Source organism: Triturus cristatus, chromosome 12 (genome assembly GCF_964204655.1).
Source record: "Triturus cristatus chromosome 12, aTriCri1.1, whole genome shotgun sequence".
NCBI lineage: Eukaryota > Metazoa > Chordata > Amphibia > Caudata > Salamandridae > Triturus > Triturus cristatus.
Window position 1 is genome coordinate 393,582,780 of NC_140595.1, and position 16,667 is coordinate 393,599,446.

The window sequence follows — 16,667 nt, forward strand, 5'->3', positions numbered from 1 at the left end:
TTAGCCACATTATGTTGTTCATTCAATACTTGTGCTTGATGTTTCTTCAAGTAATTCCACTGTCTCTGTTCTCTTCTTTTTCTTTTTTTCTCTGGCATGATTTCTCTATTTTAACGGTGATAAACAGTATCTGTAAAAAATAATCACAAATAAATGTATATTAATAACTTTCAAATTTATACTATTCTATTACTGTACAAACACATTTTATATAAATACTGACTAAGAAACTATAGCCCTGAAGCACAAGTGTGACGATGGTTAAAACACTACATGCATAGTGCATACTACTTTGAAGCAGTTCATGCCCTAAAGCCTGCCTCACTAAAAGACTACATGCTAACTGACTGAATGATTACAGTACTATAAGGAGAGACACTGGGTGAGTGACAGGGTGTTTGCTAGAAGTGTATGGATACTGACTGGGATATTGATGGTGTGAAAGACAAGTGTGTAGGTGATTAGAGACCTACATGCATAGTGGATACGTGTTTGAATCCATCCATATGATAAGGCCTGTCTCAGTACAATAGTACTTGGATACTGACTGAATGTTTTGAGTATTGCAAGGAGAGTGCCAGGATGAATTTATAAGTATTTGTATTTAGGTGCAGTAAATACATTAGTACATGGTGCTGAATAAGTCACTGGAGAAGTATACGGGGAGTGACAGGGTGTTTGCGGGAACTGTATGAATACTGTCTGGGATATTGAAGGTGTGAAAGACAAGTGTGTAGGTGGCTAGAGACCTACATGCATAGTGGATAGACGTTTGAAACAGTCCATAGAGTAACACTTGGATCACTGCAAAACTACCTGAGTACTGACTGAATCATTAGAGTACTACAAACAGAGTGACTGGGTGAATCTTTTTAAGTTTTTGGGTTTTGGTGCAGTGAATAGATTAGTACTTAGTGCCAAATGAGTCAGTGGAGGTGTGCAATTGAAGTGACAGAGTGTTTATTGGAGTTTATAGATAATGACTGGGAAATTGAAGGTCTGAAAGAAAATTGTGTTGGTACTTAGAGGCCTCCATGCATAGTGGAAACACGTTTGAATCAATCCATGTGCTAAGGCCTGCCTCACTCCATTAGTACTTAGGTACTGACTGAATGATTAGACTATTGCAAGAAGCGTGCCTGGGTGAATTTATAAGTGTTTCAGTTTTGGCGCAGTGAATGCATTACTACATGGTGCTGAATAAGTCACTGGAAGAGTGCAAGGGGAGTGACAGGGTGTTTGCTGGAAGTACATGGATACTGACTGGGGAATTCAAGCTGTTAAAGACAAGTGTATAGTAGGTTAGAAGACTGCATGCATACTGCATAGACATTTGAAGCAGTCCATGTGGTAATGCATGGTTCACTACATGAGTACCTGGGAACTGACTGAATCATGAGACTACTGCTAGGAGAGTGCCTGGGTAAAACTTTTGAGTTTTTCAGTTTTGGTGCAGTGAATAGATTAGTACATGGTACTGGATCAGTCACTGGATGAGAGCAAGATGAGTGACAGGGTGTTTATTGAAGTATATAGATACTGACTAGTTAATTAAAGAAGTCAAAGACAAGTGTGTAGGTGACTAGAGGCCTGCATGCATACTGGATAGATGTTTAAACAGTCCATGAGCTAAGACCTCAGACACTGCATGATTACTTGGGTACTGACTGAATCATTACACTACTGCAAGGAGAGTGCCTGGGTTAATCTTTTTAAGTTTTTGTGTTTTGGTGCAGTGAATGGATTACCACATAGTGCCAGATGAGTCAGTAGTGGTGTGCAAGTGGACTGAAAGAATGTTTACTGGACTTTATAGATACTGACTAGTTAATTGAACAAGTGAAAGACAAGTGTGTAGGTGACTAGAGGCCTGCATGCATACTGGACAGACGTTTGAAGCACTCCATGGGCTAAGGCGTGGGTCACTGCATGAGTACCTGGGTACTGACTGAACCATTAGAGTACTGCAAGGAGAGTGCCTGGATAAATCTTTAAGTTTTTGGGTTTTGGCGCAGTGAATAGATTAGTACATGCTGCTGAATGAGTCACTGGAGGTGTGCAAGGGGAGTTACAGGATGTTTATTGGATACTGACTGGGCAAATGAAGGTGTGAAAGACAATTGTGTAGGTGGTTAGAGGCCTGCATGCATAGTGGATAGTCATTTGAAGTAGTCCATGTGCTAAAACCGGGTTCACTACATAAGTACCTGGGTACTGACTGAATCATTAGAGAAGTACAAGGAGAGTGCCTCGGTGAATTTAAAAGTGTTTGGCTTTTCGCGCAGTAAATGGATTAGTACATGGTGCTGAATGGGTCACTGGAGAAGTGTAAGGGGAGAGACAGGGTATTTGCGGAAACTGTATACATACTGACTGGGATATTGAAGGTGTGAAAGACAAGTGTGTAGGTGGTTAGAGGCCTGCATGCATACTGGACAGACATTTGAAGCAGTTCATTATCTAAGGCCTGGGTCACTGCATGAGTACCTGAGTACTGACTGAATCATTAGAGTACTGCAAGAAGAGTGCCTGCATGAATCTTTTAAGTTTTTGGGTTTTGGTGCAGTGAATAGATTAGTACATGGTGCTGGATGAATCACTGGAGGTATGCAAGGGGAGTGACAGGATGTTTATTAGAGTATATAGATACTGACTGGGCAATTGAAGGTGTGAAAGACACTTGTGTAGGTGATTTGAGGCAAGCATGCATAGTGGATAGACGTTTGAAGTAGTCCATGTTCTAAGTCCGGGTTCACTACATAAGTACCTGGGTACTAACTGAATCATTAGAGTACTACAAGGAGAGTGCCTCGGTGAATTTATAAATGGTTGGGTTTTGGTGCAGTCAATGGATTAGTACATAGTGCTGAATGAGTCACTAGAGGAGTGCAAGGGGAGTGACAGGATGTTTGCTGGAAGTGTATGGATAATGACTGGGGAATCGCAGGTATGAAAGACAAGTGTGTAAATGGTTAGAGGACTATGTGCATAGTGGATAGGGGTTTGAAGCAGTCCATGTGCTAAGGCCTGGTCACTGAATGAGTACTTGGGTACTGACTGAATGATTCGAGTACTGCAAGGACACTGCCTGGGTGAATTTATAAGTGTTTGGGTTTTGGTGCAGTGAAAGGATTAGTACATGGTGCTGAATGGATCAGTAGAGTAGTACAAAGGCAGTGACAGGGTGTTTCCTGGAAGTGTATGGATATTGACTGGGGGATTGAAGGTGTGAAAGACAAGTGTGTTGGTGGTTAGAGGACTACATGCATAGTGGATAGGCGTTTGAAGCAGTCCATGTGCTTAGGCCTGACTCAGTACATGAGTACTTGGGTACTGACTGAATGATTAGAGTACTGCAAGGAGAGTGCCTGGGTGAATTTATAAGTGTTTGGGTTTTGCCGCAGTGAATGGATTAGTACATGGTGCTGAATGGGTCACTAGAGGAGTGTAAGTGGAGTGACAGGGTGTTTGCAGGAACTGTATGAATACTGACTGGGGTATTGAAGGTGTGAAAGAGAAGTGTGTAGGTGGTTAAATGACTGCATGCATAGTGGTTAGGCGTTTGAAGCAGTCCATGTGCTAAGGCCTGGCTCACTGCATGAATACTTGGGTACTGACTGAATGATTAGAGTACTGCAAGGAGAGTGCCTGGGTTAATTTATATGTGGTTGGGTTTTGGCACAGTGAATGGATTAGAAAATGCTGCTGGATGGGTCACCAGAGGAGTGCAAGGGGAGTGACAGGGTGTTTGCTGGAAGTGTATGGATACTGACTGGGGAATTTAAGGTGTGAAAGACAAGTAGGACTGCATGCATAGTCGATAGGGGTTTGAAGCAGTCCATGTGCTAAGGCCTGGCTCACTGCATGAGTACTTGGGTACTGACTAAATGATTAGAGTACTGCAAGGAGAGTGCCTGGGTGAATTTATAAGTGGTTGGGTTTTGGCGCAGTGAATGAATTAGTACATGGTGCTGAATGGTTCACTAGAGGAGTGCAAGGGGAGTGACAGGGTGTTTGCTGGAAGTGTATGGATACTGACTGGGGAATTGAAGGTGTGAAAGAGAACTGTGTAGATGGTTAGAGGACTGCATGCATAGTGGATAGGCGTTTGAATCAATGGATGTGCTAAGGCCTGCCTCACTCCGTTACTACTTGAATATTAACTGAATGTTTACAGTATTGCAAGGACAGTTCCTGGGTGAATACATAAGCAATGACTGCCTTCTAATTCTACCAAAACTTGAGAACAGGAAAGGTTTTTAAGCAGTTATGTGTATGCAAAGATATGAAGTACCCAAATGCTTCTCTCACCGTGGTTCCCAAATGCACACAGACTCACAGTGTGATTCTAGACAAGCAACACTATCCCTAGGAGTTTACCAAAACTCATTCACTACTCTGGAAGGGGTAAGGGGACTGCACACAATCTACATATTTCAGTACTGCACTTTAGTGTCAAAGCCTGACTCATTTTATCAATGCATAAGCAAAGACTGGCTTCTAATGCTACTAAAACTTGACAACATGACAGTTTTTAAAACAGTTATCTGTCAGCAAATACATGATGTTACCAAATGCTTCTCTCACAATGGTTACCCAAATGCACACAGACTCACAGTGTGATTCTAGACAAGCAACACTATCCCTAGGAGCTTCCCAAAACTCATTCACTACTGTGGAAGGGGTAAGGGGACTGCCCACAATCTACATTTTTCAGTATTGCACTTTAGTGTCAAAGCCTGACTCATTTTATCAATGCATAAGCAAAGACTGGCTTCTAATGCTACTAAAACTTGACAACATGACAGTTTTTAAAACAGTTATCTGTCAGCAAATACATGATGTTACCAAATGCTTCTCTCACAATGGTTACCCAAATGCACACAGACTCACAGTGTGATTCTAGACAAGCATCACTATCCCTAGGAGTTTACCAAAACTCATTCACTACTTTGGAAGGGGTAAGGGGACTGCATACAATCTACATATTTCAGTACTGCACTTTAGTGTCAAAGCCTGACTCATTTTATGAATCCATAAGCAATGACTGGCTTCTAATGCTACTAAAACTTGATAATAGGACAGGTTTTAAAACAGTTATCTGTCAGCAAATACACAATGTTACCAAATGCTTCTCTCACAATGGTTGGCCAAATGCACACAGACTCACAGTGTGATTCTAGACAAGCAACACTATCCCTTGGACTTTACCAAAACTCATTCACTACTCTGGATGGGGTAAGGGAACTGCACACAATCTACACATTTCAGTACTGTACTTTACTGTCAATGCCTGACTCATTTTTATCAATGCATAAGCAAAGACTGGCTTCTAATGCTACTAAAACTTGACAACATGACAGGTTTTAAAACAGTTATCTGCAAGCAAATACATGATGTTGCCAAATGCTTCTCTCACAATGCTTACCCAAATACACACAGACTCACAGTGTGATTGTAGACAGCCAACTATCCCTTGTACAAAATACATTTACTAGTCTACAAGATCTAAGCTGACTGCACACATTACAGAAAATGTTCTACTACACATTAGTACCAAACTGTTTCTCTCAAAATGATTCCTAAATGCACACAGACTCACTGTGTGATTATAGACAAACAACACTATCCCTTGCACTATACCAAAACACATTTCTTAATCTAAGAGTACTACATTTTAGTGTAGGAACATGACTCATTTTGTAAATTCATAAACAATGACTGGTTTCTAATTGTACCAAAATATAAAAACAGCACAGTTATCTGTCTGCAAACACATGAAAAACACAAATGCTTATCACAGAATGGTTTCAACATGAACACACACTGTCAATAAGATTGTAGACAAAAAAAGTACTCCCTGCACTTTAGCAGGAGAAATACATTAGTTTGATTCAAATCAAAATAGACCACATACATCCCCTCACAATTAAATAACTCATCTTTCAAGTTGTTTTGTAGATTAAGAACTATATCAGCCACACAACAGATTTTCTTATACAGAATCTCTGCACTGTGCACCTGTCAGCAAAACCATTCTGCACTGTGCAACTGTCAGCAAAACCAAAGAATGGCAAAGTTTCCCTCTCATTTTCCACACATATACATGTAAACATCAAATCACATTCCTTCCCACATTAATTCAAGAGCTACCACACATTTCTATTGGTTAAACATTTCAACCCTTTCCAAATTACATAAATTTGAACCCTACCCCCAATCTGCCTTCTGCCTGTTACCATAGAAACAGGTCATGGAACACTGAACTGAGCACACAGGTCACAATTTCAGCACACAATGTTGCTAATCAAAACAGCAAGTGTGCTTGACTTTTCAACATACCAGCCTATCATATATAATGTTCCTTTCAATCAGTTTTTGTTAACCAATAAGAATCATGCGTTTAAAAAACAAAAACATGCACCCTACTTTTCAGTGTAGAAGGTTGTCAAACAACCAATGATTTCTTGTCTTTTTTCAAAACTGCATCTTAGCCACCATTTTAGAAAAATCTTACTTTTCAAACTGCCATTTCATTTACAGAGACCATCTGAGTGCATCCAGACCTCCCTTCAAGATGCTTAGAGTGTGGATTGTGGGACACAGCTATATTTTCTGTAGCCAAAGGTATGCAGAAAACAAAGGCATTCACAAAGACCTAGGTTTGCCAAATGTAGACATTAAATGGATTGGACAGAGAGGGTTAAAGTGGCACCAATTGATGCCATTGGTAAAATCATTTATGTATCTCCAACACCCTGACCTCATAATAGTGCACTGTGGTGGCAATGACCTAGGCACTTTGACTGGGGTAGGCCTGGAAATGCTTATGAAGGACACCTTTGCAGAATTGATTTCACTTTTTCCCAAAACTGTCTTTGTGTATTCTAACATATGCCAAAGGCAGAAATGGAACTGGTCCAATAATTTTTGTCCACAGATTGAGAAAGCTAGGAAACATGTGAATAAATCTGTTTCTGCTTTTCTCTGAGACTATAGAATGGGGTCCATTTACAATAACAATCTGTGCTTTCATATGCATGAATGTATAGGAGAGATGGAGTACACTTTACTGATGAAGGAAACAGAGTCTTCCTCAACAACTTTAGACTCTGTATAGGTACTTACTTATAAGTACCAAAAACTCTCAATGAACACAACGGCTCTTTTTAGAGCCACTCAAGAACGAAACACTTAAGCTTGATGTTTATCTCCCAAAAATTTCATTTTTTTTGCTTGGATCTGCGCACCCAACGCGTTAGGAACCGCGCACCCTACGTGAGAGAAATCGTGCACCCAACGCGTTAGGATGCGCGACTCCTAATTTTAGTGTAAAAAAAAATAAATAGCCCCATCACTAATTTTTATTATCCCCGGGGACCCCATCCCCCGGGGTTTATTAAAAAAATTTGGGGACCGTGGGGGGAGCCCCAATGCCCCCACAGTCCCAGCCGGCTCCCCGCGTCCTTCAGGAGCCGGCATTGCTTTTCCACATGGGGAGCTGCTGACATGCAGCTCCCTGTGTGGAAAAGCAATATCGTTTGGATTTTGAAAGAGAGAGCAGGTTTCCCTGCTCTCTCTTTCAAAATCCAAATGATTTTTGCTATGGGAGTGTGGGAGACTCCCGCCCTCTCATAGCAAACAACAGTGTCCTGGGGGTGGGCACCTCAGGACACTGTAGGAGCCGGCCCTGGGGGGTGGCGGTCCCCAGGGCCCTCGAGGGCTCCAGGAGGGGGGCCACGCAGCCCCCCTCCCGCAAACAATAAAGCCCCGGGGGTAGCGGTTCCCGGGGCTGGGGGGCCCCCCTGGGACCCCCCATTAATTTTTACAGATTTTGCCCCTGGGATTTGGCCCCCCCCGGGGCTAATTATTAATGAAGCACGGAAGCCCGCGCTTTGTTTATTTTTTTTTCGGCCGGATACGCGCACCCTGCGCGCATTTTGCCTTTTTGTTTTAAAAAAAAGGAGGCCCCGGGGGGTCCTTCTGGGACCCATAAGCAACACTAGAGGTTCAGAGTATTTCTACCCTGCTCCCTTTACATCTTTCACACACTTATTTCCCTTACTTAATCAGCCTCGCTTCTACCGAGGCACAAAATGGCTGCCAACAATTCCTGGTTTCGAATGTAGACAGACACTTGACAGCCAATTAGCATTCAGCGCATGATCGGGAGGGTGCACGCTTGGTTCGCAGAGGGTGCGCTCTGGGTGCGCGGATCCGCCGAGGCCCTAGATATATCTATCATTTTACCTAAGAAGTGCCACGGGCCGATCTAATCGGCCCTGTGTTAAAAGTGAAAGCGCTCAGGCCGATCTGATCGGCCCATGAGCTGACATTCATTCGGGAGGGGTTTATTCCCTGCTATGCCTGTTAAAAATGGACACTAACCTCTCATTCCCCTCAAGAACACATCCCTCTTTCTTCACTGAGCATTAGTTCTGCATATTCTGGCCGAGTTGCAGATATTTTACGTTATAAAAGTTGCGGCGAAATCTTGTTCACGGAAGGGAAACCAGGCTGCTCAGAGCTGCATAGGACCTTCTGCGCCACTAGAGGGCGCACATAGAGACATTGCGCTAATCTGCCGTGAGCCCCAGAGACAGTGCAGTGTGGGCGCGTGACTTGACTGGATCGTGACTGTGAGTTTTGGGGTTGAACTGCAGACAATTTTAAAACTAGCGCAGGTACGGCTCATTTTATTTTACATAAACAATATCTTTGGTGACACTGAGACTCTGCTGTAAACATGCTGTCCGTTTTTTGTATTATCCTCTCTTTAACCCCACCCTCCAAATACTCCCACTCGTATTTCCATTTTTTGTTGAGACAGGCCACCGTTACTAATATGGGGTCAGTCCGCTGCTCCATGTGTGCTCCTGTTTGCCAATTGGAGCACTCTCCTGTTAGTTTCAGCCTTCCGGAACGTAATAAAATTGCATTGAGCCTTTATCTGAGTTAGGGCTGTTGAAGTCAATTTTGCACAGGCCGGCTGACGAGGCCTGCAGTCACGGTCTCATCTCACCGCCACTGCAGGAGCACAACAGCCTGCGCCGCCCCTCTGAAGAGCCTGGGTCACAGTGCTGACTGAGCCTGCTTCCAATTCGAGGGACACCTGCACAGTAAGTTCGACTACTTCACCACATGCAGCACGGAACAGGCAAGAGAGCATAAATACCATGATCTGCTTTTATTATTTGCAGATGAACTCTTCCCAAAAGGTATTTTACATGAGAACCAGTAACATTAGACATGCACGCATTATTTTATTGCTAGGCATGGGGAAATTGTGATTTGCATATGAGTCGAAGCCGAGTCTCAAACCCCAGCTCCAAAGTCGTCAGAGATGTAGAGGCAGTGACTTAGTGCAAGAAATTAAATCTACATTGCTGTGTTTTTGTTGCTAGTATGCCACAAAAACACGGCGATGTCGTTTTAATTTCTTGCAGAGATGTAAGCACAGTGACGTAGTGCAAGAAATTAAATCATCATCGTTGTGTTTTTCTTGCTGGTATACCACAAAACGAGGCATTGTAGTTTTAATTTCTTGCTGAGAGGTAAAGCAAGTGCCGAAGTGCGAGAAATTAAATCTACATTGCCAGGGCCGGCTTTATGGCGACTTTAGGGCGGTGCGACCGGTGCCACCGCACCGGGTGCTGGCTTCCTGGGGGCGCCGTGTTTGCAAGTTTACTAAGCTTTTGAAGCACCTGCTGCAGCGTTTCAATTACCAGGCCTCACATAAATGTCAAGAAAACTGGAGTGATTAATTATCTTCCTGGAGAGAGAGCAGCATTTTGTATAGTTGAGGTTTTGACTTGTGTGAAGTTAGTGCAGAGGGTTAATATGCCTGCTACAAAGAACGTGTACTAAGTAGATTACAGAGTGCATATGATGTAAACAGATTACTGCTTTCAAAAGAGACATCCTTCTGTTACTTGCCATTTATAACTTAAAGTCCTAATATAGAATAGTGAGCTATTAACTTTCATCCCAGAACTGCATACACACTGCAAAGTATACATTATTAGAACATTGATTAATGTTGCAAAAAGGGTTAATTTGGCTAGAAATCAATTCGTATTATTAAAGAAAACTCCCAACTATGCCGTTTCTTTATCGACTCTGCGTTTGTGCTTCTCCACACCAAGCACTCTTAAACTATACTGCCTACCAGTATGGATGACATGTGACTCCTACACTTTCAGTCCTTTGGCTTATGTAACATTTCCTATACACTGATTTACACACGTATGATTGATTGTCTCTGTGTAATGTGTGTGTGATGCAAAGTGCTTGGACACCCTACACTGGTATGAGTGGCGCTATATAACTAATTCAATGTATCTGAGAGAGTGAGGTTATGGTGACTTGGTGACTGTTAAAGGGTGCTAATGAGGGAATCTGTGGCAGAGGTGGTCATTGGGGGGGCGCCAACAAACATTGTCGCACAGGGCGCCACCAGCACTAAAGCCGGCCCTGTACATTGCCATGTTTTTGTTGCTGGAATGCCACACAAACACGGCAATGAAGTTTTAATACCTGACACTTGTGTGATATGTCGTTAGAAAGTGGACCAATAATGATGACGCATCTGTTATCTATGAAGTGGTATGCAGAACTACATTTCCTGAGCTTCCCTTATGCCACATGCCTATGTCTCTATACAGCTAATGTGAACATCAGTGCTGTGCCTGTCTTACAGATATGTAGGACTGCTTTCCCCAAGAATCCCACATACTACGGGTGACACGATAATTGCAGTGTGTAATCTTTAATTTTCACATTTTTTCGGAACATTTATTACAATTTTGAAAGACCTCTGGGACCACCATAGACCGATATGACTTAATCTTCTTGCCAGCTATACCATTCAAAATGCTGGGTTCTGGCGATTCCATTCTCTGTCTAGGATTGAGGCATACTGGCCATCATGGTAGGACAAGGAAGAATGGCTTGTGATCTTTTGAAACAGGCCAGTGTCATTCAATGCCCCGGTCTCGGACAGCTTAGTGCTGCCAATGGCAGACAGAGGTAAGGCTAACCGAGGCTAAAGTCTATGTTGGTAGGTTGAGCTTGATGCAAGATGAGTGTGGAATCATAACTGTCTTGTGTGTCCAGAGTACAGGTACCACTGAGACCACAATTGCCAAAAGGTACACCACTACTTGAACGGTAAAACAGAAACAAAAAATTATGGCGCAATATTCTTAATAAGGTGGTCAAAATTCATTTTTTTCCACAACTGAAAACCTTTGTGTTAACATAGTTTATTTTACTTCAAGGATTATTTGATTTTGTTATTAGAGTTTTGAGTCATGTGAACACTGCAGGGTAAATCTAGTGAGTTGTGTAGTATAAAAGCAATGAGACCATAAATTAATACATCGAATTCTGGTAGGGAATTCAGCCACTTATAACTTGTGAATTGTTCCACACTGGGTGAAAACTAATAAGTTAACTTGCAATATTTTTTTTTTATGTATCTTCACTTTTTAGTTGTGATTTGGTACTGTTAAGTTATGTGGTAGAACATCCTCTCCATTGCATTGTTTGTAATTTTTTACCATTATATTTCAGTTGTTATAACATATACTTTATTATGTCTCTTGCTTCAATCTTTTTATTATGTTTTCTTATTGTTTGGTATGTGTGTGAGTGTGTTTTTTTATTTCTTTCTATCCTTTTTGTTATTGTCAGAACCCCTCTCAGAGGGCCAAAGGGTAAGCGTGAGCTACTGGGCACAACCATGGAGGCAGTGCCGGTGACCTTTTACTTTTATGCTCAGGACCCAACATACTATGGGTCCAGAGTAACTGGGCCAAGCACTACTCCTTTAGCACTTGACTCTGTGATCGCTGTGGCCGAGCAGTCCAACGCTCCTCGTGGGCAGTAGATGCAGGATAAACCAAGGCTCATGTCTTAAAAAACTCACCAGTGACTCTAATATGATGATTATGCAGTCCAACGTTAATACTTAGAGTAAAAAGAAGCGTTTATTTCGTTTGTTAGACAGCTATAGACTTTTTGGTAACGAAGGGGACATAAAACGAGTGATATTACTTTTCTGTTTAAGTTTTATTGGCACAATGAGGCATTAATGCATCCTTCTTTCTTTGCTTCTCTTCCGTCTCCTCTTTCTGCAGGGTCTTCTGCTTAAGGCCCTTGGAGGTGGAGTCCTGGCTGCCGTTGTCCCTCGGACAAAAGAAAGGCTCAGGTAAGTGTTTTTGCGTATTCTCGATTATAAAGGGGAGGGTGTGGGGGACAAAAGAAACTGTAGTATAATGTGAGAGGAATAGGTGGATGGAGTAACTTAAAAGAAAGAAATAATCAATAGCGATGAAGTTCTCAAAGACACAGGTGATAGCCCACAGTCTCAGTTGAATGAGCAACAGCCAAAATCTCAGTTGTATGGGCGATGGCCCACCACACAGGGTCACAGATGTAGGCAATGACCTCAACAAGATAAGTGCTACCGGGTAACTGCCCGCTACTTCACTGCACCAGTGATGGTGTAGTTGCTGAATTCCACAAGAGAACAAAAGACTATCTCACAATATCAGTCCTGACTGCAACAGGTGCATCAAACTCTGTTGACTTAGATCCACTTGCCAGGGTGCCAACTGGGCCTCGCTCCCTCCAGGTTCTCTCCTTTTCCTCACAGTATCCGCTGGTCTTGGTAGGCAGCCTGACGGTGTTCCAGGCACAGGGCATGTATTCTTGGTTCATGGGCGATGGCCCCTCACCTCTATGGGAGACTGACACACCTTGGTCCTGATTTCAGTAGCAAGAAGTCTTGGTGATCTTTCGTTTCCTGATGAGGCGGTGCTATTCAACAAAGTTTGGGGCATGGGCTCCCAACTTTATACTCAGACACACATGTGATTTTGTGTCTCACCTTTAGAGTTCTTTTTGGGGTTGTTGACTCCTTTGAATTTCTTTCTCCTCTGCATTGCCTTTGTCAAAAGGACAGTCTGCATCAGAAGACATGGCTCTAATTCTGAGTGACCCACAACACAGGCCAAGGGAGTAACCAGGGATCGCCCCTGGCTGCCAGCCTCAACATGAAATATGCCCCCTAAAGTTCAAAGGACTAAGCTGCCTTCTCTATCATATTCCCTGGTAATGCCAGCCTTCTCAGTCCCACCATATCCCTGACAATGAACCCAGGCCCCACTGCCCGGTATCTCTTCCTGGAATCAAATAGCCCCTTGATGTGCACAGAGTATGTCCTGCTCCTCTTTCTTCAGTGTGTGTGTGCATGTGTCCCCCATCCCAGCTCTCAAGAATGTCAGCAGTACACATCTCCAATCTGAGGGTTGTAGTCCTCTGCAGGCCATGGGCTTCCAAAATAAAACCCACAGGCCACGTCTTCATGTTAGGTACCATCCACAGGCACGCACATGCAATCCAGCATACACTCAATTATCATGTTATGTTATGTCATATTGATTTGTATAATGTACTAATCACCTGAGAGGGTACCCAGGTGCTTGGGAAGGTGTGTAGGTTTGTGGGCCCCAAAGTGCTTATACAAAGAGCCATGTCTTTAGAAGTGAGGAGGAGGCTCTGATGTGTTGTGAGAGGTCGTTCCACATCTTGGGTGCAATGTAGGTGATTAAGTGACCTCCAAGTTTGCTTTAGCAGATACAGGAAATGTGTGCGAGTGAGGCAGAGCGTAGGTGTCTGGTGGGTTGGTGAAAGTGTATGCGTCTGTTCAGGTATTCTGGTCCTTCATTGGGTAGGGCTTTGTATGTGTGCGTGTGAAGTTTGAACTGACTGCGTTTGTGAATAGGGAGCCATTGAAGCTTCCTTAGGAGCGTGTGATGGGGAAGGTCGAGTATGAGTATTGCAGTAGTGTTGTGGATGGTCTGGAGACTGTGTAGGAGTTGTTTGGAGATTCCAGCATAGAGAGTGTTGCCGTACCATTGTCTAGCCTGCTAGCGGTGAGTGCTTGTGTGACGGTCTTCCCATTCAGCCACAGTTCTGTATGCACCCAGACCTGGCAGGGTAAAACTTTCTGTGCTGACAGCAGCTCAGTCGAAACTGCTGTCAGCCTGGCAAAGGCTTTTTTGCATGTACATTAAAAAGAGAGAATAGGGCAGTCAGGTGGGAAGACTGAACCCCCCACCTCCCACAAGCTCTCCTATGCCATTGTCCCATGCACCAGAAAAACCAGATCAGGAGGCCACTCTTTCTCCTTCCACTCGGCCAAAGCCTGGAACGCCCTTCCACTCCAACTCAGACAGACAACATCGTTTCCAAATTTCCTAAGAAACCTCAAACTTGTCTCATTGACGGTCCCCCTCCTTGATGGACTGGAACCTGCACCCCTCCACCCCCAGCACCTTGAGACCCTTGCGGGTGAGTTGTTGTGCTTAACAAAAGCCTGATTGATTGATTGATTGATTGAAGGCATATTTACAATTTGAATGAAACAAATGGGCAGCCGGATTCTCCTGCTGCATATTTTCAAGGTACACTTTGCAGTATTATGTTTTTATTTGAAGGAAAAGTGTCAGGCTGGACCTGCACTTTTCCCAGGTTTCGAAAATGTATTATTGTGGGAATCGAGCATTTTTTCAAAAATGAAACATGCTCACCAACTAAAATTTTCAGACCTTGTTGGGTTTGAAGGAGCTATGTATTCACAAGGCTGTGTTGTGTAAGGAGAGTCTGGTGAAAAGGTAGGTGGTTTTATCACTCAGGTGAGTTTCTGTGATCTTGTGCCTCGCCCCATCAACCTCTTCCTACCCTTATGCTGAAGGTGATTTCCATTACAAATAGCACAGTATATTCATTGTGAGAGTATTTGAGTTTTCATAAGTGTTGCTTTATATCTACTGGTTTGTGATATGTTAAACTTGGTGTTGTTCTCTGTGGATATGCATGTGGACGTCTGTGATGTTGGTCATGTCTGAGGTCTTGGTCTTTGTTCCTTTGGGTGTATGAGGGTGTCTCTGGGTGTATCGTAGTGTCTTCAGGGCCATTGGGACGCTATTTAGCTGTTTAGGGTGTGTGGTGTGAATGTTTTTACCTGGCTGGTGGGGCTGATTGTAGGTGTTTGTGGGGATTTGTAACTAATAGTATTTAATCATTTTCTTCACATGGTGGAAACTTTACTCATGAGAACACTTTGATGGTGTCTGCGATGAAGGTGAAGAAGATGAACAATCACGTCACGCTGGAAAGACTGTTGGATGTTGCCAAAGAAACATCATTCAGGTAAGTCGGTGACTAGAAGGTATACCAAATCTGTGGACCTCCTGGGAAGCATCTTGGTATACGCTCTAGGAATCCGGATCTAGTTTTTACTCTTTCAACAAGAGGAGCATAGGGTCAGGTTATAGACATATTCTTTTTTCCCTCCTAGGTGGACCAGGAACTTCAACAATAGTCAACTACACGTTTAGCTTAAGGACAGCTTGCAGGTTTATGGCAGCTTGCCTTGAGCTAATGCCCTCACTGAGGTGCGTTTGCTGCCAGCAGAGCCACAGCACCACTTTGTACAGTTGGTTCAAGGCAACCTAGCTCCTGTTTTGTGTCTCCTGGCTCTGCCATGAATGTTTAGAACAGGGACAGGTTGTAGGCACACTCTCTCTCTTTTTCCCCGTTTAGGTGGACCAGAACTTCGACAACCGTCAACTAGACATGTTTAGCCTAGGGACAGCTTGTAGGTACATGCTTTGCAGCTTGCCTTGAGCTAATGCCCTCACTGAGGTGTGTTTGCTGCCAGCAGAGCCACAGCACCACTTTGTACAGTTGGTTCAAGGCAACCTAGTTCCTGTTTTGTGTCTCCTGGCTCCGCCATGAATGTTTAGAACAGAGACAGGTTGTAGGCACACTCTCTCTCTTTTTCCCCATTTAGGTGGACCAGAACTTCGACAACCGTCAACTAGACATGTTTAGCCTAGGGACAGCTTGTAGGTACATGCTTTGCAGCTTGCCTTGAGCTAATGCCCTCACTGAGGTGTGTTTATTGGCAGCAGAGCCACAGCACCACTTTGTACAGTTGGTTCAAGGCAACCTAGCTCTCGTTTTGTATCACCTGGCTCTGCCATGAATGTTTAGAACAGGGACAGGTTGTAGGCACACTCTCTCTCTTTTTCCCCTTCTAGGTGGACCAGAACTTCGGCAACCGTCAACTAGACATGTTTAGCCTAGGGACAGCTTGTAGGTACATGCTTTGCAGCTTGCCTTGAGTAAATGCCCTCACTGAGGTGCGTTTGCTGCCAGCAGAGCCACAGCACCACTTTGTACAGTTGGTTCAAGGCAACCTGCCTCTCGTTTTGTATCACCTGGCTCTGCCATGAATGTTTAGAACAGGGACAGGTTGTAGGCACACTCTCTCTCTTTTTCCCCTTCTAGGTGGACCAGAACTTCGACAACCGTCAACTAGACATGTTTAGCCTAGGGACAGCTTGTAGGTACATGCTTTGCAGCTTGCCTTGAGCTAATGCCCTCATTGAGGTGCGTTTGCTGCCAGCAGAGCCACAGCACAACTTTGTACAGTTGGTTCAAGGCAACCTGCTTCTCGTTTTGTATTTCCTCGCTCTGCGATGAATGTTTAGAACAGGGACAGGTTGCAGGCACACTCTCTCTCTTTTTCCCCTTCTAGGTGGACCAGGCACTTCAACAACCATAAACAACACATGTTTAGCCTAAGGACAGCT